This window comes from Pelodiscus sinensis, chromosome 4 (genome assembly GCF_049634645.1).
Source record: "Pelodiscus sinensis isolate JC-2024 chromosome 4, ASM4963464v1, whole genome shotgun sequence".
In the NCBI taxonomy this organism is placed as follows: Eukaryota; Metazoa; Chordata; order Testudines; family Trionychidae; genus Pelodiscus; species Pelodiscus sinensis.
The window spans coordinates 71,643,261-71,669,538 of record NC_134714.1 but is presented as its reverse complement, the minus strand read 5'-3'; the positions used below and the strand labels follow the sequence as shown (position 1 = coordinate 71,669,538).

The 26,278-nt window shown below is 45.1% G+C and overlaps 1 protein-coding gene and 2 long non-coding RNA genes across 9 annotated transcripts in view; 1 reads left to right on the top strand and 2 right to left on the bottom strand.

The window, feature by feature from the left end:
* Positions 1–26,278, bottom strand: part of LOC142829150 (uncharacterized) — a 243,039-nt gene that overhangs the window by 113,138 nt on the left and 103,623 nt on the right. The gene's annotated exons all lie outside the window — the stretch shown is intronic.
* RAD51B (RAD51 paralog B) overlaps positions 1–26,278 on the top strand; it is a 627,945-nt gene that overhangs the window by 560,976 nt on the left and 40,691 nt on the right. The window lies entirely within an intron of this gene.
* Positions 1,195–26,278, bottom strand: part of LOC142829151 (uncharacterized) — a 32,859-nt gene continuing 7,775 nt past the window's right edge. The window contains exon 3 of the long non-coding RNA XR_012903487.1: positions 1,195–25,540. This is a non-coding gene — a long non-coding RNA (uncharacterized LOC142829151). The remainder of the gene's footprint in view (positions 25,541–26,278) is intronic.

Below are 26,278 nucleotides of genomic sequence, written 5' to 3'. Positions count from 1 at the left end.
CAGTATAACATTGCACACTGGGGCCTCTCCTGACCATTGCATGCTGCCTCTTTCTCCAGACATAATAAAAGCATGGATCTCTTATTAAACCTGTGAAGATGATTGAGGTAGCTAAATAAATATTCAGCAGAGGGGCATATCAATGAGATCTCACCCCGTAACGCTAGTTAGTCATTGGAGAAAAGATCCATTGAAGTTGAGTAGATGGTATCCTGGGAGAGTCACTGACCCATATCTCTTCAACTGTCATGGTTTGTGAGGACCAAGTTTTGACTGAATTCATGTTTATTGTATATGGATGACATGGAGCAGGGGCTGTGTGCTAGGAGATGAGCTAAGAAAGTGCAACAGTGGGGTGGTATAAGGAAGAAAAAATGTTGAGTGTTTTTTCTCCCCTATATGGGCAAGTCAACTCCTGTATCTCCAGTCCTAACAGCAATATCTGATACATTGAACAAATCAATCTTGAAAGATGTGAAAGGTGCTATAATCTGACTTCCTTTTTCACTGTTGCATGAAGGCTCAATCTGATATTTCATTCCTTGGTAGCCAATGTAAATATTTGGCTCTGCAAAATACTACAATTTCCTCTTCTGATCCTCCCCTTTGTCTGGTTATCATAATAATAAAAACAAAAACTGTGTTGTATATTAAATAGGTGTTTTCTCTATGGAACTAACTTGAATAGGTCAGGCATCACTCAAAATTTCCTGATACGATGAGGTCAAGAGTTACTGGTTTTTTTCCATATAAGCTGGTGACAAAATGGACACGCATGTAGATCTCTAGCTGCGAAGGCTATTTCCTTAGTTTATACTACTCACCTCAGCACATGCTTTCTTTAGGAAATCAAAGGTGATAGCCAGTAGTTTTCAGTTGACTCCCTGACTACACATAATTCTCTTATTTGAAACACAGTGAATTTGTTTATCTGTAGAATGTCTAGAAATATGTGACATGTAGAATAACTATAATTGGCATATGACAGAATTTTCACCCTGGCTGTATTGATGGGATCTCAGCCTGTTAACATAACTCAGGTGTACTGCCTGTATTTTCAAAAGGGGGCACCTATAAAAATGTCCCGTAGGCAAAGGGGATCTGATAAATCCCAGTACCCCATGATTGTGCAGGCTCATAGAGAGGAGAGGGGGAGGGGAATTACTATTTGCATCCCTGGTTAAACAAAAATATTTTTCTTTTCTTTTCTTTTCTTTTCTTTTCTTTTCTTTTCTTTTCTTTTCTTTTCTTTGAGGAAGACAATTCCATTTGACAAACCTGTGTAAAACTGCCGTTTTCTAGAAGAGCTTATGCATTGTTCCTGAAACATCTACTCAGTATATTGTTAATATAATGCAGGGCCCACTAAGTGCAGTTTGTAAAAGGAGTGGGGTTGAAGACTTGGGAAAGGAGTCTGCAGATGTCTTCTCCTGGGAAATGTTCAATACCTATTACTTGGTACAATGTGATCCACTTCAAAGGCAAAGGCAAAACAATTTTTTTTCTCTTCTAAAAACTAAAGAATTGTTATGAGCCTCTGGTGGGGATTTAACAATATTCCGGGGAGGGGGAGGTGTGAATGCCATCAGAGCCCAACCTTCCCTTTATTTTTGGGTGGTACCTCTTAGAAGCTCTCTCTAGCGCTTTGATGCTATAATGGCTTTCCAACCTCAAACCAAATAAACAAGGAAGGAATACATATTTTTTTCACTTTCACTTTAAACAGAATTTGAGGCTAGTGAAAGGTGCCCCTCTGACAGCCCTGAAGCCTTGAGTCCTCTCTCCATACAACAGACACAACTTCAGTCCTGGGAGCACAGACTGCTGGCTGATGAAATGGCAGGGATGTGATCACAGCTCTTCCCTGCCCCTTTTGAGATGTCTAGCACCTGCTGGGCCAGTCAGGAGACAGTCCCTGGGTACAGGGAATTGCAATTTTTGCTGTACCCTGCATGACAGTGCTAGGGGGAGGAGAAGATGGCTTACATACCGACATAAGGGCCAGCCACAATAGTCTGGCTCTCTTTGTTGTTGTATAAACATAATTTATTTTATTGCACATTTAAAAAGCAAACCTGCAGCAGATACCCTTATAGCCAAAGTATAGAAAAATCCTTGTTAAGCTTCTCACATTAATGCTAAAGAAACAAAACATTCAGCAAACTCAAGCTGATTAGCATGGGATTTATCATGCATGGAACAGCCCTGGCAAGAACAAAGAGATGCATTTTGAAGATACAGGGCTATATTCGAGCTTTAAAGTAACTTCACTGACGTCAGACAGCTTGCCCCAGGGATGAATTTGGCCCTTTGCCTTTGAGTCAGTTCTTTATAGTCACACGCTCTAAAAAAATGAAGAGTCCTATGGCACCTTAAAGACTAACAAATTTACGTGGGCATAAGGTTTCCTGAGCTGGAACCCACTTTGTTAGATGCACTATCTTTCTATCACACGAATGAAAAAAATTTAGTCTGCCAGTAATATGTGCAGAGCTGGATGGGGCATTCTGGGAGTGGGTGGGAAGTGTTCCGTGCTGCCTGTGCTATATCTGCTCTAGGACTAAACAGCAGGCTGTGAAGCCAGCACCTCCCACCATGATACTCATTTTAAAATATTTAAAAAACCCATAACTGGATTCACACCATTACAGATCCCAGTTCTGTAGAAGAGAAATTATAACACTGTCCTTACAATGCAGCAACCCTCCTGGCATTTACAATACAGCATAGAAAAGGATACAGTAGATGGCTCCAAAATGAATAGAAGGCTGTAATTCACTTGAGGAGCTCTGCTGACATCCCAAACCGTGAGAGCGCAGCTGGAGCAGTTTATGAACAGCAGTCAAGTTCCAAGAGGGAAGTCAGGCCTTTATTATTCACGCTACAGTCACCTATTGTTTTGCTTCTTGTTTTTCTCAACATGTTTAGATGTCTGGCATGCAGGAAAGTAAAAGATTGAGAGTGTTGGCTCTAGCCAGCCACGACCTTTTGCAGAGACTGTGCAAACTTCCTCCTCACACAGCGCTGCTACTGCTGCTTTAATATGAAGCTGCCAGCTCCCTTCTGCTCTTTCAGTTTGGGGACCCCGTGCTATTTCACCAGTGCCCCTCTGTCCTTACCTGCACTCCCCCCCACTATTTCTTTCTGGACTCCCACATACGCAACTTTGAGGTGCGCTGACTGAGCTAGCAGCAGCCCTGCTACCCGGTACCGGGCCTCTCTTGAGAGGAAACTGCAAATGGTGCTAAATTCTGCCACATTGTGTCGTGAGTACCGACCAGAGCGAAGGATCCCTGGGAACCTCATTTGAGATGGGTGTGAATCCTGCTCTCCAGGGGCAAAAGGCCTTATAGGTTAATTGTTTGCTGCTCATTTCAAAGGTGTAATATGATAAGAAACTGAAATATTTTAACATAGATATCTAACATTGGTTAGCTGAATAAAAGCATTGGGATGGGATTCTCCAGTTCACTAAGGCCATGCAATAGCGAAAAAACCAAACCAAACTAAACCAAACCAAACCAAACCAAACCAAAAAACCCTTAAAGCAGTCCCAGCTTGCCAGAGAAAGTCTTCCTGCATAGGTGAACATGAATCACCAGCTGTCTACCTGCCACCCTGCCCAACATAAGGGAGGGCGGAGGGAAGGCACAGAACAAGGAGGGGGAGGGGGGAAGCGGAGTTCAGTGTGCTCTAACCTCCACTGCCATAAGGTCCCCGCTTCTCTGTAGTTCTAATTTGGATCAGAGCCGGACCACTAAGAATCCAAGAGCTACAACTAGCTCCCTGCCCTCCTCCCACTCTGTCCAAGTGGAGCTCAATGTGGAGAATGGAGCCCACTGAAATAACTACAGCTAATCTTAGCCTTTTCATTATCACCAGATTCTTAGCAGTCCCATCACTATGCAGAAGCTGATGATGTGCTATAATGAAAACAGGGGGCTTAATCTTCATCACTAGCGTAGCTCCCAGGAATGAAAGTGGCCCTGTAAGTTGTTCCTCTGTGTTTCAGGGAATCTGACAGAGGTATAGGATGATGCAACAAAGCTAGAGGAATTTCCCTGCAAAATATACTGCAAGTGTCTCAGACTGCCTAGGGCAGATTGTTTGCAGGCATTCAGATTCATACTGCGAGCATGGCATGCCAAATAGCTGGAAAAAATGGCCCATTCTGAGGATGGGGTGGGGGATGCATGCTATATGAGGGACATACAATAAAGGAAAAACATTTTTTAAACAAGCTAGATTAATGTCTCCAACACTCTAAATATAACCCAGCTGCAGCAAACTGCTTTTTAACCTTAAAAATACCCGGTTCCCACATTCACCTCACTCTTTTAGCCTGAAAAATCGCTAACAAAAGATTAGAGTTTAAGAGGCATAAGTTGTTCAGAGAGTGAGTGCGTGTCTGGGTGGGTGTGTTGCCAACTTTCTATCGCACAAAATGTCACACCCTTGCCCCGCCCTGCCCCTTCTCTGAGACCTCCAACCCCTGCTCACTCCATCCCCTCCTCTTCCTCACTCACCTGGCTGGGGCAGGAGATTGAGGTGGAGAGGGGGGGTGAGGGCTCTGGCCGGGGACGCAGGCTATAGAGTGAGGCCAGAAATGAGAGATTCAGAGGGGATTTAGAACCAAGAGGTTTGGAGAATGGGAGGGGGCTCCAGGCTGAGGCAGGGGATGGGGATGTGGGCTCCATGTTGGTGCCTCCGCCCCCAGGCACCAGCCCACAGCTCCCATTGGCTGTGGTTCCTGGCCAATGGGAGCTGGTGCATAGGGCATGGCAGCACATGGAGCCCCCGGCCATCCCTCAGCCTAGGAGCTAAAGAGACACATCACTGCTTCTGGGAGCCATGTGGAGCCAGGTAGGGATCTTGTCAGTTCTGCCAACCACACTTTTAACAGCCTGGTCAGCAGTGCTGACTGGGCTACCAGAGTCCCTTTTTGACCGGAGGTTCTGGTTGAAAGCCAGACTCCTGGCAACCCTAGTGTGTGTGTATGTGCAGATGGGCTTCTGTTTTTCTTTCCACTTATTCCTAGTGGAGTAGAAATACATGGGGCTGGAGTAAGGACAACTGAGCCATATTAGGATATAAAGTTGTCCTGTCTCTGTTGTTCTTTTTTAAATATACCTAGGTCTTTTCTACATTCGGAAAATTAACCATTACCGACAATGGATGGTCAGGAACTGGCACAGATATGAGCCATTGGTGAAGAGGGATTTCAGTTCAAGCATAACAGAGCAAACTGTTCAGCACCATTTCAGAAACTATGGTTAATGCTCCAGGCTTGCAGCTAAATTGTGGCTGGCACCTATAGGAGTTGTTGACACCCTTTGTCAGCAACAGATAAATTTGCACCTATACAGAAGGCTCCAGATATGCCAGAGCAGGGATTCTCCAGCTCTGCTTTTCTGACCAGCATGAACTAAACACAGTTGCTTGGGTTTGATTTTATTGTTTCAAGGAATGTGTGGCATATGAAAGAGGCAGATGAATTTACTTGGGAACTAACATCCACTAGCTACGAAACAGGAAGAGACTCCGCACACAGTGTAGGCTTCCCTGCAAGGCCCTAGCCACCAGCCTGATTTGTCCATTCTCGTCCATCTTGTGGATTTGTTTATACCTGTGTGAAGAGCTCCTACATTTTGGTGGAATTTTGCACAGGTTTCAGTAGTGAGAGAAAGGTGCCAGGTAGCCAAAGAATAATCAGTTCATAGTGCCTCTTCTCTGGCTCAAGAAAACCCATACAGAGATGAAAAAAGAATCTTGTTTCTTTGAGCTGCTCTGCTTGGTTCTTGGCCCATATGCTCAGTTAGTGCCGGTTGCAATGGTGGTTTTCTTATTTGGAAGTCCAGCGGCGTACCAGCTAGAGTACTACTGTCCGTGCTGGTTCACTGAGTGTCTGTGGAATTTATAGCACTTTTGCCACTGAAATTTGGTAATAGATGCCGTTTTGCTATTGTCTATTTCCTTTAAATAATTGTATTGGGTTTTTTTATTTTATTTTTAAACAATCTAGAATATATGAATGTGGGGACAACCAAAGGTTATTTGCCCAGAAGTTTTGCGTTAAAATGAGATGGTTTTCTTTACATTGGTATCTTAGATTCCTTTTCTTTCTTTTCTCTTCATGTTGTTTGTACTTTACTGAGACGCTATCTGCTAACTGGGGATAGTGCTTCTCTCTAGCTAGCTGTCCACCCTTTCAACTTATTGATATGATGACTGAACACTAAAAATCCAAACTTGTAGCAAAATAATTTGAAGTTGAGAAGTTGCCTAATTCATAAGAGTCAGAGAAGACCTGCTAGAGCCTACTGCAAAATGCTTCCTGGTGCTATCTAGGCTTATTCCCTATATATAGTGCATTCTCCAGTGTTTTGGACTACAGGCAGTCCCCGGGTTACGTACAAGATAGGGACTGTAGGCTTGTTCTTAAGTTGAATTTGTATGTAAGTTGGAACTCGTACATATTGTAGGGGAAACTCTAGCCAAACATTTCTCCAGAGCTCAGTTTTATTCTCTCACACCTCACTTCCCTCAGTCCTTTATTCTCAAGCTGAGGTGTCTGCTGAGAAGCCGCTCCGTGTCTCCCTGGTCTGCGGGGGAGCGAGGGGGGGCGCTAGCTTCGCATCTCCCTGGTCTGCTGGGGGGGGGTGCTAGCTTCACGTCTCCCTTGTCTGCTGGGGGGAAGCAGCTAGTGCGGGGTTGCTTCACCCCGTTTGTAAGTAGGGATCCGATGTAAGTCGAATCTATGTAACCCAGGGACTGACTGTACATTGTCCTAAATATCCCAAGCAAAGGATTTTTTTTCACCACATCAATTCCTTGTGGCCATGTTCTGCCTGCAGTCTGCAGTAGTATTTATTCACTCACACCTGGGTAATGCTCCTAATTTCTTCTGAAACAGTACAGAGAATTGTTTAGACTAATGATTTGTGGCTTTCAACTAAGAGTGCTAAGAGACAGAGCTGCCCTCTGCCAGATCTACAAAGAGCACCCAGCTGAGGCTGTGTATATCTCTTAGGAAACAGTTTGGGAGCAGGCCTGATGCACTGATGAATGCTACGGCACTGATTACAGTAAATCCTCGTCTTCTGCTGACTTCAGCAGACTATTTTCAGACAGGAGTCCTTGTTCTAGGAGCACCTCAGAGGTTAAAACAAGAAGGCTGTGATCCAGAAATCAACTGTCCCTCTCTTTAGCAGCCTTAATTTACACTACTTGAAGTTTGGGTCTGATTTTACTTTGAAATTTGGGATTAACACACACACCTTGTCAGTTTTTTCTCTGTTGGTCCACTGAGGGAAGAAGTAGGAAGGGCAAGGAGCTGTGTGGTCGTTAAAGAGCCTCAAGACAGAGGCACTAATATGGAAAGAAAACAGGAGATTTTAGGACTTCAGTCTTTGGAGCAGTAAAGTTTCCCTAGTAGGGCAAGCTACTGACCCATTCACTCTTATCTTCTGGGGGCTGGGCACCATGCCAGTCAGTTCCATGTTTCCAGTCCCTGTCCCTCACTCTTCCCACAGGGGTACAGACTGTGCCAAGTCCTCTACCTCCCTGATGGGCCTTTGTCCCTAATCCAGTGTATCTACCCTGTGGCTTGGTGACTGCTCCAAACATCTCCCTCACCCACTGCAGTATAAGGTATTGTCCCAACCTCTCTATCTGCTTGTAAGGCCCAGCAATTGCCCCAGCCCCGTGGTTATCTATCAGGCCTGGTCTCTTCTTGCCTGGGGGCAGAGGCGGTTCCCATTTGCTCCCCTGCAAGCTCTGAGGTATAGGCACTTCCCTAATAAATGCTCCCCCAGCTGCATTGCTTGTACTCTCAATGCCAATATCTAAATCATTGATGTTACCTTGTCCAAGTCCAGTAATGCATGAAAAGTAAACAGACTGCATAAATGGTAGAAATGGGAACTTGATTTTAAAATTCTCTGTTTTAAACGTTCAGGAGTTTACAAGTAATATGAGTAAGGACTTCAGAAAATATTTATGCCATTTTCATTGTAAGTGTGTCTCTATAAAAGGCAGACTGTAACTTCATTAGTAATCTATTTATAAGTGTGCCCAGAAAAGTGCACAGTAATATCTACATACTTAACAAAGAATTTCCAAAGCATTCTCAGCTTGGTATAACATTCACATGCAGAACCCCTGCAGATGCTATTATTTATATAAAAAAGTTTCAGATATCTGAGTGAAGGAACATATTTATGCAGTTTTTACCAGTTATAGGAGAAATACATGTGCATCACAGACCAACCGCTAACTGTTCTGTGCTAGGAATGCTTTGTACTTTCTTTTTAGGGTGGTATTTATACCGAACTGTACATTATTTGTAGTGTGTTTATAAATATGTCTGCTAACTCTATACAGTGATTCTCTCTTCAGCAGCCCTTTATACTAACATGTAACCCTTGGTTTTATTTACTCCTTTTGCCAGCCTGGTTGTTCTTTTTTCATTATAACTCCTTTACAGGCCTAACACTGCCAACTTCCCATTTTCTTTTTTTTTCTTTTTTTCTTTTTCTTTCTTTCTTTTTTTCCAGAAATTATTGCAAGTCATTGTGCACTAAATATAGTTCTCATGTCTGTTTTCCAGATGCTGAGACCTTGGCATACATCTTTACAACATTCCAAGCTAATTCACTCTCTCTCTCTCTCTCTCTCTCTCTCTCTCTCTCTCTCTCTCTCTCTCTCTTGCACATGCACTTACACACATGCACAAAATTATTCAAAAGTTACTGGATTCAGTGCAATGCAAAAAGAACAGTACTTACCTTTGCAGAATTGAGACTATTTAAGTATTTATTCTCCTCTTTCATGTACCATCTTGTAGGGTTTTTTTCCCTCTTTGTTTACTTACATCATTTTGTAGTCACAATGGTACAATATATCTATATAGCGATAGACATTTTAGCTAAGTTTTTGTCTCCTTACCATGTGTGGTTATAATAATTTAAGTCCAAATCTTGTAATCTGATCCATGAAGGCAGATTTTACTCCATCTCGGATTGACTAGATGATCTGGGCCTAAGTCTCAAATATTTCAGCACAAAAGGAGTACTTCTACATAGCAGGGCAAAAGTCGAATTAAGATACGCAACTTCAGCTACATCAACTGCATAGCTGAAGTCAAAATAGCTTAATTCAGCTTTTGGCGCTAACTACACAGCAAGTCGACTTCCTTCAACTTCCCTTACTCCTCGTAAAATGAGGATTACAAGAGTGGGAGTAAGAAGTTCTCCATCTCACCATTATTTCGAAATAGTGGCTTAATGTGTAGACATGTATTTTGTTATTTCAAAATAATGTAATTGTGATGTGTTTCATGTTAAATTCTGTCATAATATTTTGCAAACTATGTGTGGATTTATATGGGCTATTAGTGGTGAGGGCCTCAGTTTCACCCAGAGGATAGTATCTCCAGCCTCCTAACACCAATTATTCATTATTGTCTCAGATGTGTGATTCCTCCTGAACCACTAAACCCACTTCTTGCGGCAGCTGGTACCAAGAATTGGCCCAGCCCTGCCTGGCTTTTGAGATCTGATGGGAATAACGGAGGGTGTAGCCGGATACATTCAGTTGTTCAATCATAATTATTGAATGACACAATACATAATATTGAAAATAACCACAGGGTTCTGCAGCCAGATAGTGTCTGGTTTCCAGGAGTTGTGCAGCTTCTCAATGTGCAGAGTATTATGCTGAGCTGACAGAAACCAGCTCCCTGGGAGGCTTCCAAGTCCTTGGGACTCCAGAAATAACTGTGGTTCCAGGTGCTGCTGCCATGCCTCTCCTGTAGCAGCTTGTAAATATCAGTATCAGTGACTGGTTTGCTGCTCTTCTACTTCCAAAGAAGTTATAACAGCCCTTCTGCCATGTATTTTACAACACAGCATGCCATTAAGAACAGACAATAGCTGCAGTTCAGAGCAGGGTTGGCAGGAAAGGAGCACTCAGGGTGTGGTGCATAGGCCCTCCCCAGTCTTGTGCAAGCTGGTTTGACGGGTGGATGGTGGGCTGAGACTGAGAGTGATGGTCACACAGAGGCTGTAACAAGGCAGACATTGTTTGCCTGCCTATCAGTTGCTTTCTGATTTACCCACAGCCAATGCTCCATGATCAGATCACAGCTGGCCCAAGGACATGCTTTCCAATGCATTAAGTATTTGGAACAGCCCCAGATATCAGGAGCACATGGTGGGGAAGAGGGGACAGCTGTGATATTGGGAAGGGAGCTGATTTTTTTTTGGTCTTCTTTCGAGATGAGTTCTTTTTTCATAATTTGATTCCAGTAGCAGCATTTGAGGATGGAGTGTGAATTCCAGACTTGCCCAGGTCAGGGAGGAGGGCAGACAAAGGAGGATCATATGGGCAGCGGGGTACATATACTGCCACATGTCCATTACATTGCAGCTCTTCTTGTCAACAATCCGTTATGCCAGTTCTGGTGACAGTTCTCTAACAGATCCTAAGTGTTTAGCCTATTTCTCCATTCAACTAGGAGATTTTGAAACACACAAGTTTGGTTCTAATTTGGGAGGATATGTGCCTGATTAGTCCAACACAGTATCATGTATGACAAAAGCTGGGCTCTGTTGCATAGGAAAGTTGTCTATTCTGACATCAGTTGGACAGTGGAGAGGAACATAATGGCTGTGGGAGGGGAGTGAAGTCTAGATTCGAGTTCTGCTTTGACCTTTCAATTTACCTTCAAAATCCAGTGGTCAGGGACTGGGGTTTCCTGTAAATCATTAAACCCGCTATTCTTCTTCACCTCCTATCCCAAACTTCCAGGTTGTATTTCTGAGTACTATGAACAGCTACCAATTCCACCCTAGAGGTGGCTGCAATTCAATGATGAATGAAGGGGTCACTATCCCCAGGGCCAGTTGCAGGCCATGGAAGTAAGCTTGGAATCTGAGACCATCCACAGAATCCGCTACTAGCAGCAGCGGATCCAGAAATAGTTACATCTCTCCTTCCCTCCTTCTGCAGCTGATTCCAAAAAGAGCAACTGATGGTGTTTGTGGCTTTGTCTTCACTTCAATTTAATGTGCAGCTGCAGAAGCACTTCCGTGGGGTGGCACCAGTGCTGGGAGAGTGCTCCACGAGGTAGCTAACAGCACTGTGGAGCCTGTTTACACTGGCACTTGACAGCGCTGTAATTTGCTGCACTCAGGATAGGGGATGGGATGTTCCACACCCCTGAGCAAGAAAATGACCTCGCAGTAAGTGGCAGTGTAGACAAACCTACGTGTATTTATACAGATTCCACTGAAACCTAGCACAGAAATCAATGACTGCTTGTCAGGGAAAACTACAGGTCCTACCTATGCATTGTTACTTGTAGATTTGTAGAGCACTTTAATGCTTGAGAGAGGCAATATATAAACCACTAATAATAATATACCAGCTCTTTTTTTCTTTCCTCTCTGAAGCACCCCAATCCCATTCAGCATGAGAGAAGCTAAACATAGAAAAGACCTACCTTATCATCCAGTCCATCTCCTGCTAGTGCAGGGATGTTCTGTTTGTACGTTTTTTAGTGTTGTCCCAAGTGTAGTTTTAAAATGTCCCAAGTGATGGGGCATCTGCCATTTCCTGTGGGAGATTATGCTCGACCTAATACAACTCACTGTCTGGAAGATGTTTCTGATACTCATCTAAATAGTCCTCGATGCTTGTTAAATTCCATTACAACTAGTTACACCCCTGCAATCCCTGAAAGATAGTTTATTCCACTGGAAAAACAATCCCCTTTTCTCTTAATGGGGCAGGTGGGGCAGCAGTCTATTTGGCCTGTCTGCATTCAGATCTAATTTCCCTTACTCTTCAGTGGGGTGAGAGGAGCTCTCTTCCTATTTTCCCTTGAAGTGGAGCAATGAAAAATAGTTATTTGCCAATATCTTTCACCTTGAGCAGATACACTTACAGATGTTTTCTACAATATAAACAAAGAAGCAAAGAATGTTCAGGGCTGGGGGAGGAGAGATGGGAGGAAGGGAGGAATCATGCAGGAGAAATACAGCTTGAAATACTTGACTGCGGTTTGATCCCTTTCTGAAATTTAAAAGAGCTGCTCCCACTCCTATGAGGAGTAGTGCCAGCTGCAGAATCATGAGCAGCTTAATATAACATACACATTCAAGTTGTCTGTCTTTGTCTCAGCATTTTTAGTGCACCCTTCACAGAATCTAGATGCCATATGTACAAATTAAAAATAGCAGCAAAACTGGCTTATAACACCAAGTTCTCAACACTCCATCATCTATACATTTTTCTAAATAGAACTGCTCTTGTTTGTCTCCAAGAGGCAGTGCCATCCATTGTGAATTGAGAGTGCTCTAGTCCTTCAGGAAGAGATGTGACTCAGAATAGAAAGACTTGGGTGTATCCTGATCTCTATGGATAGGGCGCTCCACAGCTGACGGTCTGCCACTGAGAATGTCAGGCACCTGAGCGTTTCACCATGGAGTCTGGCAGCCAGATCCTCTCTTTTGAAAGCAGTTCTCTCAATGATCAGAGAGGTCATCTCTGAGACAGCCTGGTTTACCTCATTGCAGCTTTTATAGATTAGCTGTAGGATCTTGGAGAACATATGGAATTGCTTGGGCACCAAATGTGGGGTCCTGAGCACTGGTGTGGTGTGGTGTCATGTGGTTTGGCTGCCACAACTTGAACTGTCTGAAGCTTTCACATGGTTTACACAGTTAGAGCATATTGCGGTGGAATCATCTGAAGATGAAGAATGCATGAATCACTGTGTCTGTCTACGTCTGTAAGGAAACAACACAGTCTTCCAACCAGCTAACTATGCAAAAAGGTATTTCTGACTGTTGTTGAGTGTCAAGGAATAGCCATTTGTCCAGTAGGAGCCCCATGAGACTGTGACAACTGAAGGTGCTGATGATCTGGAGGGTGTTCACAACAGAGAAGAATTCACCTGAGATAGGGTAGGCAGTGGTCTGCTCTTCCTGATAAGGATGTGAAAGGCTAGCTGGTTAACCGGTGGGGGCTGGAGCAGCTCCCCACCTGCCATGGGCATGTGTCTGCTACAGCCCTGCGGGGGGCTCACCACAGTCACTTGGAGCAGCCCCACCTCCAGTGGGCCTGGATTTGCTGTGAATATGGCAGCCCCTGCCTGTGACAGGGGGGTCACTCCAACCTGGCATCAGCGAGTGGAGGGATTGCTTTAGCCAAGCAGCTGCTACGGAGTGCATGGGTAGGCAGGGCGTCTGCCTGAGAAACCTGCTGGGCTGTTGAACAGGAGTCCCCCAGCTAAGTCTCCTAGCCAGAGCTTGCTTCTAGCACTCCAGTACCTCCCTTCCTCAGCCCCTATTGCTGCACCCATGCCCTCCCTGACTCTGCACCACAATCCTCTGCCCAAAGTCACAACCCAAACTCCTGCACCCCAGTTCCCTCTCCTGGTTACCTAAACTCCCTCCCAGACCCCACAATGGTGCTTTCATATTAAACTACAGTGAGATTTTATCCCATTTCCATGTATGAAAAGAGCCTTGAAAACAACAGATAAAAAGCAATTGCTATGAATGAAAGGGTCAAGTACGTGTTTCCACTTCAGGATCAGGAGTCTTGCAGGGGAAACTGAAGGTCTCCCATGCATTCACATAGCTACTATAAATTTGAGAGAGTGGTTTTGTTCAAGAACTCCTAAACGGTAAGACCTAAGACCACCAAATTTCTTATGCAGCTTTCTTTTATCATAACTTAAAGCCAGGTAAGGGTTTAGTTGTGCCAGGAAAACGGGATGTGCCTGGAATGGGATTGCTTCTCCTAAAACCATACAGAAAAGAGACGGAATCACCAGGCAGGTGAAAGGGGCTGGCTGGGTACCCCCTTTCCAGGACTGCCCCAGCCCTGAGTTTGCCACCCTCCATTCCAAGCACCCTTTAGGGAGGATGGAGCGGGGGCTGAAGCTCCCCTCCAGATTCATACAGGGACATTTCTGGCAGTTCCCCTTCATCGGGGTGGGAGGGGAATATGCATAGTTTGCTGCATTCCTCACTGGGGAGTGAGGGCTGGGGAACGCGGAGGGCAGACAGGCCCTCTCTCTGCTCTCGCTCCCTGACAGGGACTGGAAGGGGAAAAGCAAGCAGCCCTGGTATGAAACTCAGGAGGAGGGGAGGCTTCATCTCCCTCTCCCCCCCCTCCGCCCCTCATAGCCCTGCCTTGAGCCCCTCCTTAAGGACCTGAGCAATGCCAGGGAAATGTGCTACAGGATGAACGGCTGGAAACCAGGACTCTCTGGTCCAGCAGGCCCATGGATGTTCCAGGACCAGAGAATCCCAGTGGAGGATTGGTGCCTAGGAGCCCTGCAGACTGGCGGGGGGCCAGGAGCCCAGATCACCACAGTTGAGAAGCCGGACGTGCCCCAGTGGGGCCAGCCAGCAGGATTGGGAGCCCAGCGCACGGCAGCAGGGCTGCTCAATTAGAGTGCTCAGTGCACCTCAACTGGGCTGTCCGGAGGAGCCAGAAGCCCGGCGTGCCATGGCAGAGTTGTCTGAAGGGGCCAGAAGTGGTGTATTGCAGCGGGGCTACTCAACTAGGCTGCCCAGTGCACCCCAACTGAGCTGCTCAGCAGAGTGGGAGCTGGCACACTGCAAGCTGGGTTGCCCAGCATGGCAGGCAAGCGGGGGCAGGGACCAGTGGGGCCTGTGGCCGGTCTAGTGCTGTGGCGGGGTGGTAGCAGTGGAGATACAAATAACCTCCTGTGGTGTGGCAAAATCCCTCATTCTGGACCGGTCAGGTCCCTAGGGTGCCAGACTAGGGAGGCCCAACCTGTTAGTACATGATATAGGCTGTTTCCCAAAGAATCAACTTGTTAACTCTTCCTCAAATCCCAGTGGGTCAAGTGGTTCTGAGCCAGAGGTGGAGAAAGAGGAAGGATTAAGATTATGAAATTTAGTACATTATGGATGGAACTGATTATTTCATTTGGGTATAAGAATGGAGGGAGTTGCGATGCATGTGCATGTGTATGGAATTGATAGTATTTAAGGGAGCAGGGATAAGAGAGTGTGGGACTGCAGTTGAGATTATCCCCTTGCAAGGGAGGTATAGAGGGGGAAGTTTTTTTGCACACTCATATGAGGACTAGCCAGTTTGACCTCAAATCCTTGCTACGAAGTGCGGAAAGAGTTTTGGTTTTGTGTTGTATGGAGTTTGGGCAGTAGCAGATTTTACAGTAGTATACAAAAATATGAAGAAATATATTTTGAGCTTTACTGTTTTGTGAGGTTGTTGACTGAAGAACAGTCATAGTAATAAGGTGTCTCTGTTAACCCTAAACACTATGTTCCATTGAAAATATCTGGGCTTCCCTACCATGCAGTGATTTCCCAGGTTTGCAAGGTAAATGTAGTCTTAAGACAGACACCTTTGAATCTACCAAAAACATATCACGCTGTGAATAAAAACATGGGTTGATTGTAGCAGTGTCTGCTCACCTCTAGTTCTTTTTGGTGGAAAGGTAGAAGATGACGGGGTCAGAGCAGAGAGGGAGGAATGTGTGGGAATGTCAGAACTCTGCTGGGTTTGTGGGGTTGTGAGAGCGCAGGAAAGTGAGGGGGCATTGGCACAGAGGAGTAGGGGCAGAGGATGTGGGACTATAGAAGGGAAAGGGGGAATTAAGACAATGGGGATAAACAGAGACAAGTGGTAGGGAGGGGAGACCTGAACCAGAGAAATAGTGAGAAGGGGTTGGAAGATGGGAGGCAGGAAGACAGGGTGCTTGGCCACAGGAGAAGGAAGGATTAGCGTTGTCCATTCTCTTGTTTGCCATCTGGGCCAGGCAGTGGGGGAGATACCTCCCATCTCTCAAGGCAATGGTCAGGACCCAGAGGGGTGCACCTCCCACAAATGTGGGAGTGGAGTGGAAAGGAGCAGCAATGATCCCCTTTTAGATTCCTCTGACTATAGCTACAGAATCCTGACTGAAATCACTGGATTCCATGTTCAAGCAGCATCTCCTGCAAGAAACTGTGTTGAAATTACAAGAGCCTGAGAGCATGAAAACTTTTCCTTGTGTGTGGTTTTATGTTTCTTCTAGTTAGTTTGTCTTGGGGACTGATAATGGTGCATGGAATGGTTCACCGCCTGATCACCTGTCTCGCTCCAGGTGGTAGTGCATGAAAATTGTTACCACCTGATGGTTGTTTTGTGGCCATGGTGAACTGAGTTGGTGTTCTGTCTAGTTCTTAAGTCAGGTGCTCTGACCCTCATCTACTCCACCCAGTTTGCCACCATTAGTATTTTCAGCATAGATCAGACTTAAAAATGTACTATCCTCTGGCCACTAGAGTTTGTTTCTCCAGAAAAGATTTGAGAAACATTTTCAAGATGGTCCCCAGCAGAGTCATCAATACCACTTCCTGCTGCACCCTTCATTTACTGTGGAATTCTCTCAGCCGCAAACCTGGCCTGACCCTGTTTAGTTTGTGAGAATTGGAAAGTCTACAGCCCAACATGGTCTGGCTGCTGACCAAAGTGGTAGGCCAGGTAGGCAGGGTTCTCCCTGCCTGGTACTGTAATAGTTGTGAAATCATGTTTGAAACACAGCTGAATGTTTTTAACACATCTCTTGGAAATGTGCTGCCTTTGAAGAACAGAGTTCAGAGACCTGACTCTCTCTCTCTGATAGATTTATGGGTTCATGTCATTCTGTAAGGGCGAGGGGAGGAACCCCAGCCTCTTCAAGTTGCTGTTTGCATGGCTCAAAGCCAAAGGGGGTCAAGAGCATCATCTGTTTCCAAGAACATATTTTTAAAAATCACTTCTTGACCTGCTTTTCCAAGAGCCCTCATTATTTTCTGACTTCTATATATGGCTCTTTTCTATGCAGCACAACAGAGCCTTTGTCAGGCCCTCCGCAGATTAGCAAAGGGAGTAAGGATGGCTTCCTCTGTTGGGTATTATTCCACCCAAATGGGGCGACCGGGGGGGGGGGAAATCCTGCAACTGTGACTCCCTCGACTAGTCCTTATTTGAATAGTCCCATTGATTTGCATGGGCCTACTCCTTTCAGCAAGGATTGCAGGATGGAGCTCTGCTCTCTGTGCAGCCAAAAGAAGCAATGCTGTCATGGAGGAATCCTCCTCTATTTTCCTGGGAGGTATGACGTGGACAACAAGCAACCTTTTCCCCTGCCCCACACTTCACTCTTACTTCCGTGTACCACAGTCCTGCTCTGTAGAAAGTGCAGAACAGCTGAGCTCGGTAGCATATGCCACTTCATTTGTATCATATTCACTTGTAAAACTTTTTTTTTACTGCATCTTTCTCTTTCCCCTCTTCTTCCCTCTTGAACAGCCCCGTCACTGTCCCAAGGAATGCATTATTCAACAGTAAATGTGTCCATTTGTTTGCAAGAATATCAGACGCACCCTAATCTTCTCTCCCTGCATCACCAGTTTGAATATTTTTCCAAATTTGAGAGGCGGAATCCAGTGCGCTCACAGTGAGTGACTAATGCACCAGCCAGAGCCAGGTGGTGTGTCAAAAGGCTTTGTACAATCTTCTCCTATGTAACTCTTCCAGTTCAACCTGCAATCCTCTTCTAGTCCTGGGCTCTCTCAAACACACAGCTCAGCTAATGCATCTTAATCCTGACCTGCAGCATCCCTGCTATTCCAGCCCTGTCAAGCAAGTACCCAGTCCACAAACACACCTGCTTAACTCTCCTGCACCCTGGTGCCTAATATGCCCTCCCAACTGCAAAATCTGTCCGAATCCCACTCTCCAGAGCTACGTATCATGCCTTGACCTGATTAACTTCACCCAGATGTCAAACCTTCCATTGGCCAATCCCTTACTGGGAACTCAGAGATGTTATATGAATTTGACAATGGCTCATTTTGATGATTTGCCTGGAAGCTGTGCTTTGAAAAATATACTGCTCCTGAAAGTGTTTGTACTGGCCTACAACTATAAAGCACACTTTGTAAGTCTTTCCCACATGATTTTTAGCAAGTGATCTCCCACAAACATCTGTAGTTAGTGATGAAGAGCCAGATCTTCATGCAGTTCCATTGGCTTCTGTAGAACTATAGTAATTTAAAGAAGCTGGGGATCTGGCCAATAGCCCTGATTCTTCTCTTGTTTACACTGGCTTTATCCTACAGACTTCAGCTAAATTATTCCACATTTACACTGGTGTAAGTAGGAGCAGAACCAGGCCCTTATTCATCTGTTTTTTGGCTGCATCTGCTCTCAAGATGGACACTCTAAAATGATGTCAGAATTCAGATGTGGGGAAAGCAGGTTGGTAATCTGAATGACATGATGTTAAGATCTTGGTTCTCAAAACCTACCAAAACTAATAATTGACTATATGCAGCCTATATGCTATGACTGAATTTTCAAGATGAAGACATGTTGGCTCAAGCCTTTAATCCTGTCCAAAGGCAAAATCCAGATTTTCTAGAAGTGGGAACAAATGCCATTGATTCAGTGGGAGCTATAGCTATATCATACCTGCATTTAGTCTAAAGGCTGTATTATCTTTATCAAAGTGACTACTATCCTCAAACTAACAGTGTTGGTTAAACTCCACTTCAAATCACAGCTGTGCAATCAGAATGAGAGTATGTGAATTATTGTAGTTACAATCTGGATAATCCCTGCACAAGAGAAAGGATTAGAGCAGTTCAGGGAGTGATAATGGGAGGCATCCCACCCAGGCTGGTAGTGACTAAAAGTTGTTGACAGCTGATGGCAACTTAGACCCCCACTGGAAAATTAGTTGATTCAGTCAAGTTCCTGAGGAATAGGGTATCCACGTCACAAAAACGAGACTCACATTTCCCATCTAGTGGGCACTCTTGCTGACACTCAACAGAAAGAACAAGGACTGAACCACAGTGGAAATTGAATTTCCCTCTCAGGTGTAGAGTTGATTCCTTGTTGGTGTGAGTTGAGGGGTGAGGTTTGCACTGTTACTGCACTTCCCTGACCAAGTCTCTTCATGAACAGAGGGTTTCAGTCTCCACGACTTACCATCTGGTACTTTTCATCAGCCGTAAATTCGTTTAAAATTGAAATGAAAAGATAATCTCTTTGAAAACTCTTCTACTCTAAAAATGGAGACCCAGCTGTTTCTTATCTCTTTGTAACTTAACATTTGTTCAACATGAAAAGTTTGCATGGCAAATTCAGCCGTCCAAGATCCATAAACGTGATCAGTATTTTTTATACTCCAGGAAACAGTGGCCTTGTTTATCTCAAAAAGTCTAAGATTAAGCTGATTTTTGTTATTGTTAATCTATCCGGAAATAAGCAAAGAGTGAGGCTTAATTGCAAACAGACTGAACTTTATGTAGGAAATGTGCATGTCCTTTGGGGGCACCTAGAAAGTGAAGGTCTGAAATTAAAACCGTCTCTCCTTCTCCCTTGTTCCCTGAAGCGTGTAGGCCTGAAATGAGAGAGCCTGCTGTGTGCTAGCATCATATCTCTGTAGCTCCTAGCCAGTGTAATATTCCAGTGCTCTCAGTACTGGATTAACAGATGTTTCCTGGCACATAAGAACTTCAGGTAACTAGTGATGCATGTGTTTGTAGTGAAAGTATCTAAAGAGTCTGGAGATGAATTAGCAAAATAACAGCTGGTATACTAGCAATCTAATGCAACTACATGAGCACAACGAAGTGGGAATGTTCTGCCTGATTCCAGTGCCTTCCCCACATATTTCACAGCAGACTGCCAGCACAGCCAACCAATGAAACAGAAGATAAAAAGCCGTACTTACATTTTCAGAACTCCTGATCCATGATCTCGAGGAAGGACACGCCTGCCTCTAAACCTCTGTGAGCTGCACTTAGTAATGCAATGGTTTTCAAAGAGTGGGTCGTGACCCAGTACTGGGTCGCAGGATGTAAGGCACCGAGTCGCCTTGCTCAGCACCCAGGGACCCTGTGGCCAGCTAAGGCTGGTCATAGTCCACACTTTGAAAACTCCTGGCTAGTTCCTACTTATTCTGACATCATCCTGCGCCTGGAAGTGGCCAGCAGCAGGTCCGGCTCCTAGGCAGCAGATCTGGCTCCTATTGCCTGCTCTGAATACCAGCTCCACACTCCCATTAACCAGAAACAAACCAATGGAAGCTGCCAGGGTCAGTGCCAACAGGTCAGAGCTGCGTGTAGCTGCTTGTACACCTCCGCCCAAGAGCAAGACCTGATACCATTTGGGGGCACAACGTGGTCCAAGGTGTCGAGATAGGCAGGAAGCCTGCCTTCAGACCTCTGGCCATCAGAAGCCATGGGAGGTAAGCCTGTGTCCAATCCCCTGACCAAGCCCTGAACCCTTCCAGACTCAGAGTCTCCTGCGCCCTTAATCCCTTATCCACAGCTCCATCTCATAGCCTGTGTTACCAGTCCTGACCCCATCTTACACCCCTAACCATATCCCAGACTGGAGACCATCCTACACCATGAACCCCTCATCCCCAGCCCTAAATCTTTTCCTGCACCCCAAAGCCCTTATCCCCAGCTCTGCTGGGTCTCAGGCATCAATAATTTTTTCAATTGGGTCACCAGAAAAAAAGTTTGAAAACCCCTGTTGTAATGAATAACATCCACATTATAGGGAAGAGCAAATGGATTCAGCGTAAATGAAAGCCTCCCGCACACAATCTTGCAGGAGAAATTTGAATGAAGCCAGAAAAAAGAGGTGGATGATGTTCCAATGTCAGTCAGCCTCTAGTCTCAGATCTGACACTGACTCCTGATGGAACGTTGAGCAAATCACATCTTAAGGGCTCTATCCTCAGTTTACAGAGAGGGAAAATGAGACTAACATGTTGCTCCCTTTCTTTGGAAAAGCATTTCCTACTCCACACGTGTAAAGCACAACGTGCATACTTAGCGTTTTCATCGTGACTTTGGCTTGAAAAAAATAGATTTAGTTAACATTAGCAACTCAATCAGGGCCCAGAGCACCAAAATGCTGCATGAAAAGTTGCTTTTGTGAGATCTCCAATCCCTTCCCTCCCCCCAAGTTTGCAGAGCCAAGAAGTTCGTCTGAGTTTCAGCACAAGCCAACCTTTTGTGTTCTTCCCTACAAAGCCTCTCGGGTTTTCAAAACCCTCTTTTTTAGTCTGATTGACACACAAGCACCAAAGCCTCCTATTTTTATCTTGAAGTTTCTGTAAAAGAAAAGTTCTTGGGAGGGGGGGAGTAAGGTTGCAGAGAGCAGGACCCATCCCTCCTCCTACCTCATCCTGTTCATTCTCCTGAAGGATTCTTCAGAGAAGCATGAAGAATCCATATCAGTGTCCAGTGCAGGAAGAGTACTGCACTTTTCCTTTGTTCAGTCCTCTCTTCTGATGAACATCCTACTGACTTGCCGTAGCTAAAGTAGGAGCTGAGTGAAGCAAACCCTAATCAGTCTTTGCTCACAAACTGAGTGGAGACATGGGCTAGGACTGCCATATCTAAAGCACAAGGTTACCCACAGATCCATGCTAAATCCTAGTGAATGCCTGGAAAATCTGACCCATCTCTAGAGTAAATGTTTATAGCCTGCTGCTGCCTGCAAACCCTCCTAGCATTTTGGTTCTGACTTCTCGTGTCATGCCAAGGTGGGACATATGAGAAATGAAGAGCCTATGCCCCAGGACATGACTCAGGAATAAGGGAGTTCAGGGCAGGTTTTAGTCTCAAAACATGGCACAGTCTAGCTTTGAGGTGCAACCTAGGCTAATGAGTGGGCCACATAAGTGTCCCTCCATCTCAGAGGGCTGCAAGATTGTCATAACCAAGATGGTCTCCCAGGATGGGGTAGTTTTGCTCACCGTGTTTACGTACTTAGAATTGCAGGTTGTGTGGATTAAGATGTAGCCATACTTTGAATGGATGCAGAGGGAACACGCCGCAATGTTGTATGTAATCAGCATGCACCTCACTTCATGTGCCCTTGCTTTACATGCGTGTCACTTTAATGATACCGGTAGGAAAATACCTATGTAGACAGAAATCACCACTCTCTGGCAGTCCTGCATGTGGGCAATGGTAAGCAAAATATTTTGTGGGCCACAGTTGCCCACCACTGGCCCACAAGATGGTTGTAACACTGCTGTGCTCCTGTAGACTGAAAATAAGTGCCATATTCCTGCAAGGCTACGCCATGCTGTCAGACTGTACCACATTCCTGGAGGCTGCAGCCTATGTATGAACCTCCAGGTAAGGCTATGCTCATGGAGTTCTTGTCACACTTTTTTGCACTTAGTTCCAGGCTCCTGCAGGCTGTGCCATGCCAGTCTCCCACTGACTTGCCATCGTCCTGAAAACTGCAATTCCCTGTCATGCTCCTTGCAGTCTGCCAACATTTCTATGCTCTCTGGTGCCACACTGTTCCTTCAGTCTGCATGCAAAGCCCAGTGGTCCATATCCTAATTCCTGTCTGGTAGGTTCTGACTTTTGAATAGCCTGCTTGCAAAGACCATGCTCAGGAGACCAGAAAACCTTAGATTTATTGCTTGTAAACAAAAACTATATTAAAAAAGGAGAGATAAAAATAGATGGGGAGCTTAGAGACTGGAAAGACAGCCAGTGGGAAGATTAGAAGCACTGCTGGTTGACTCACACAACTTGTTTTATTGTAGTATAGTTATAATAACGTCTGTATTTTTCCAGCTTCCATACAGTGAGGAGACATCCCTTAGCACTTTTGCATATGGACATGGTACATATTTCATTTGCGCCAGTTTCTCAAACTTTGGGCTTATTGCAAATGGGAGTGGAGGTGGCTCCAAAAGACAACTAGCCAAATCCTTAGCTGGTGCAAATGTGACACTACATTAGCTTCAGTGGTATGCTGACTTACTCCAGCTGAGGATCTGTTCCCATGTCTATCGTTGCAGGTGTTCCACACTATAAAAAGTTTTAAGAAACCCCCAGAAAAACTATTTTCGCCAGTAGTGAATTTAGAGCTGGTGAAGTACTGGAGTGGCTGACAGCTCTGAGAAACAAAGTCTTTCCTTAGCCACAGAACAGGTACAAGATACACTGTAATTGTCTAAACATCCCAATATAATTGGCTCAGCCTGTTCAATCTAGGGTCTCTTTGCAGAGACTGCCACAGGGAGCAATTAGTGTTAGTAATGGTATGGACACCCATCCATTGGGAATTGGACTGAAACTACCCACTCATTTCACAGAGGCCACAAACTGCCCACTGCATGATAATTTTTGGTCATTTGCAGCTCGGGCTGTATTCAGACTGGGCCTAGTGGCAGAAGAGTTCATATGTCATTATGAGTCCTTTTGCCAGCCAGTTTGTATACTGTTAGCAAGATAATGCTGTATTGCTATTTGTTTTCTTTTGGATTTTGCTGTGATTTTATTTGACAAGTTTATTTACATGTCGGCTTCATCTGTTGTGCCTGAGCAGGGGCGGCCCGTGAGCCTAGGTGAGCTTGGCAGCTGCCTAGGGCGCCGCTGACCCGGGCGCCCGATGGTGACATCACAGGGCGCCTCGGCGCCCCGTGATGACATCACAGCCATTGATGGCCATTCAGGCCGCGTAGTGCGCCAGCTGCTGCAGCCAGCCTCGGGCCGCTCCTGTGCCTGAGAAATTATGAAAGGAATAAATGCTCTGAATTGTGGAGCTGCTTTAACTTTCTTGATAAGAGCTATACTCTTCCTTCTGTTGTTTTGCATAATAAAAATAGGGATGTTAAATTTCATTTAATCAGCTAATCTAGTAGTTGATGAATTTTCCATCAACTACCTGATTGGTCGATAAGGGGGGAAACTGCAGCACCACAGTAGGGTAAACTCCCAGCCTCAGGAGCTAACCCCGGTGTGGCTCTGCCTTTTAAATGGAGCCACAGGAGCTAACCCCGCTGTGGCTCTTCCTTTTAAGCTACATTTAAAAGGCAGAGGTGCGACCGAACAGTCCCAACTCATGCCTAGTCCCCCGCTGTGCCTCTGCTCCTCTACCCCTCCCCAGAGATGGTGCTGGGGGGAACCGGCTTTTAAGACGGCACCAGCTTCTGCTCCCCTCCCCCGCCTTGCAGCCTCTAGTAGTCACTCAACGAGTTGCTAACATCCCTAAATAAAAATCCACCCGTTTATTTGACTTTGCCCCCTTATTGTGGGAGTTGTGTTATAAATGGCTTTAACATATAGTGGAAGTGTTGAACTGTGAAAATTACACCTGATCGGGAACACAACTGAATAAGTAACACAAGAGAAGGCTCAAAGTGACAGACATTCATTCATTTCCATAGAAGAATAAAGTGAAATTCATCCCTGGAGGTAATTCTACAATCTACTAATGGCAGTGAGTTTCCACCAGAGATGAATTTGGCCCTTATATGTTTTCCCCCATAACCTTGTTTTCAAGTTTTTGCATTTCTGATGGCAGTAGTTTACAGGAATAAACACTGAGGTAACAGCAATTTTGTGTGGGGGAGAGGTACATTTTGGTCTGAAATGCTCTCCATAAAGAAGTAGAATCAAGAGGTAAGTGTGTGGGAAAATTGAACATTTCTGCAGCTGAGTGAGAATGCAGTAGGGAAAAGGAAGCCACAGTACAAATTAAAGATTGCAAATAACAGGGCCAGATGCCAAGAGCCCTAGGGGGAAAAAAAACTTGATTCGGCCAACTGTTTGCTTTACTATATAAAAACTGACCTCTTTGAGGAACTCGTAGCCTTGGCCTCTTGGGCGTTTGAGTACGTGCGGCTGAACCTCACAGTTCTTAGCCTTAAAATGGCAGGACCACCTCCATCTGATAAAGAGAGAATCTTCTGCCCAGTAGATTTTCAGTTGGACCAGGTGCAAATGCCTTTCCTGGAAAGAACTCTTGCCACATCAAGATGACAGTGCCTTGTGCTTTATCCAACTTGGCAACCCAGGCAGATAGTTTTGTTGGTGATTAGTGTAAAAAAATCCCGGTTTGATTGTGTGGGTGAGGGGGGAGCAGTTCTGCCCACTCTGACCATCCATAACTAACAGACCTGGCCTGCCTCATGAGCAGTAGTACCTGGAATGATGAATGCTAGAAGCTATGCCAGATTCATCCCTGCCTTTAAGATGAGCTCCCCCAAGGACTGAGGGAAGAACAGAAGAGGCTTTACACCTCTTTTAGAAATCTGTTCAAACCCCAGCACAGAGTACAGCAACTCAAGGGCTGTACAACACTGCGCTCAGCTGCCAGCTGCCCTTATGGCCCGTGCTGGTAGCTGGGATTAGATGGGGTATAAGGATATCCCTGTAGTGCTTTCTTCCCTTCCAGGAATGCTGCCAGTCGCCTTCCCCAGGGACTTCTCTAGAGAGAAACATAAAGCCAGCTATGCCAACTGTACTTATCTACTGGGGTCTTGGTACACCATGAAAATTCTTCAGCACAAAGCCACCATAGGACTACTGTGAATGAGGCCCAATATACTTGGTCTTGGTGAAAATGATCATATGCTGCAATATTCTGCCACTCTTCACAACCTTGTTCTCCAGCTGATCATTTCATGAGGCCTTCATGGTTGGTAACTTTCTGCCACCATGTTTCACTGAAGGGAGAGGGAAATTTAAGAGATACCATGAGTATGCATGGCCACCATATCTTTCATGTACTTTAAGGTCTTTCCACTTTGTGAGGCTGAGGAGTTGTATCCTGGCCATACTGTACATGAAGGGCCCCTTCACAGAGCCAAAAAGCTGCTCTGAATAAGCAGGCAGGCAAAGAGTTTATATATAATACAGTACATTTATTTCAAAGTTTCCAGCAGCAGTTTCCTCCCTTTTATTTGCATAGCTGTTACCTGCTTTCCAAACCCCACCATCCTCCATTCTATAACTGTAAGGTAGCAGTAGGAGAGGTTTGTACATGAATTCAGCTTATGCAGTGTAATTTACTGGTATAAAAGTTATCAGAAATGTACATTAGCTCTTGCTAATTTCACAGAATAGCAACACATCAGGAACTCCAGAGCACCATGTCCCTTCCCATTTGCAATGAAATACTTACCACTGGTAAAACTTTTTAGAAACATTGAGGAACTGATTATAAAAAAAACCTCCTGTGACACAGGAGAGTATTGGTATCCCCATTTTACAGAAGAGGAAACTGAAAGGGGTTGTTTTTGCAAGGCTACTGAGGGTATCTGGGTTTACAGCTCAGGAGCTCTGTGCTCAAGGGCTCTGGATTCTGCCTCATAGTAATGAATGCAGCTGTTCTCTTTTGTGCACCTCCAGTATGAACCTGCAACAGCAATTACTTCCATACCTTAAAACATGTAATCTGAAAA